We start from the raw sequence: 1711 nt of genomic DNA, 5'->3' as shown, positions 1-1711 counted from the left end.
TCCATTAATTTTTCCAATGTAAGCATTTTTGTTGTTTTTTTTTTTTTCGAGACAGGGTTTCCCTATAGTTTCTAGAGCCTGTCCTGGATCTAGCTCTTGTAGACCAGGCTGGCCTCGAACTCAGAGATCCGCCTGCCTCTGCCTCCCGAGTGCTGGGATTAAAGGCCTGCGCCACCACCGCCCGGCTCCAATGTAAGCTTTTAAATCAAAATTTCAGTATCAAGTAGTTTATAGAGATTGTTTTAAATTCATTTATTAATTTCAGAACATAATCTGGTCTATGACATTGAGGCTTTCTCTAGATGCACATAGTAGGTATAATGTCCCTCTCTAAGGATTATCGAACATCTTTAGATGTAATTCGTTTCAGGAGAGAGGGAGGATGCAGGCCCTCACTAACACAAATTATGCAGTCATGTTTTCTGCATTTGGGGAAATCACAGGGGTCAGCACATCCAGAGTGCAATGGACAAGCCTCGCCCTAGGAAAACCACCTTCATGATCATGGTATCTCACCTACCAGGTAAGCATCTTTAGATGTAAATTTTAAGCTTATTTCGTTTTATTTGTTTCTGTTTTAATTAGCTTCTCTGTGGTTTATTGATTACCCTCTCTTGATTTTACAAAATATTTTTCTGAATATTTTCAGTCATTTTCTGGAATCATCAAAGTATAGGTGATTACTATCAGCAAATAAGACAATAAATTTATAGTCACATCTAAACTGTTGAATTTTAACACATTCCTTTGTTTTTTGCATTGAACAGCATTTCTAAAGTACCAGAAGTCTTTCAAAGTCAAATCAGCATGAAAAAAATCAGTAAAAGTCACCTAGAAGTCAAGAAATTATGATTCATAAGTTTACTTTAAAAATGTGTAGAAGAAGATATGCCATAAATAAAGTCATCAAATTAAATGTTGATAGAAGTAATTAGAACATACTACAACATTCTAACAAGGTCAGGATTTCAACCATTCAGTAGAAAATGTATAAAACTGATGGAGATTCACAAAACAGAGAAAGAGTTATTCTAAACATGAAACGATACTCAATGTCATTTCCACACAACAATTACAAATTATGACTGTGTATCTCTTAACCTATAAATTTTCCACATATCAAAAGTTATAAGAAACACTTTGGTACATTGCTAGCAACATATAATGAATATCATTGTTGGCATTGTTGGAAAGAATCCTAGAATATAAACTAAAATTAATTTCTCCCGTATTCATAGTCTTAAACTTTGTTGAATCTCTACCTATAAAGAATAGCAAATTGTATCTAGTCCTTGTGGCAAACCTATTGATTATCTACTTTCATTAGTCCTGTTTCAGTAAAGAACACATCATGAATCAAACTGTGTAGACCAGAACAGGCAGTGCCCGAAGAAAAGGTCTACATGTGAATAATTACCCTAACAGACAGGAATTATGATAAAGTAACTGGAGGCAATGAGAGATCTATTCCTTGCTCACAAGGCAGATACTGAAAAAAATACGAATGATATTATTATCTTAGGGTTTATTTTTCAGTCACTGGTAGTATGCATATATATCCTCAAATCTCTAAACATCATCATTCATTGTCAATGGATATTCTGACTCAAGAAAAAAATCTGTTGTTTATAAATTCTTTGGTCTGGACTTCTGACTAATAGAATAGTCTACATAGAAACACTAAATTCTTTAAAATATTTCAAATACAGAT

General features: G+C 33.7%; 1 non-coding gene across 1 annotated transcript; it reads right to left on the bottom strand.

Annotated features, from left to right (window-relative positions):
* Nucleotides 1–373: 373 nt before the first annotated feature.
* Nucleotides 374–531, bottom strand: LOC119825848. Its single transcript, XR_005287311.1, has one exon. It is a non-coding gene; the product is annotated as a U1 spliceosomal RNA (small nuclear RNA).
* Nucleotides 532–1711: the final 1180 nt, after the last annotated feature.

The sequence above is a fragment of the Arvicola amphibius genome, chromosome 10 (genome assembly GCF_903992535.2).
Source record: "Arvicola amphibius chromosome 10, mArvAmp1.2, whole genome shotgun sequence".
NCBI classification, from domain to species: Eukaryota; Metazoa; Chordata; class Mammalia; order Rodentia; family Cricetidae; genus Arvicola; species Arvicola amphibius.
This window is presented reverse-complemented; position numbering and strand designations above follow the sequence as displayed.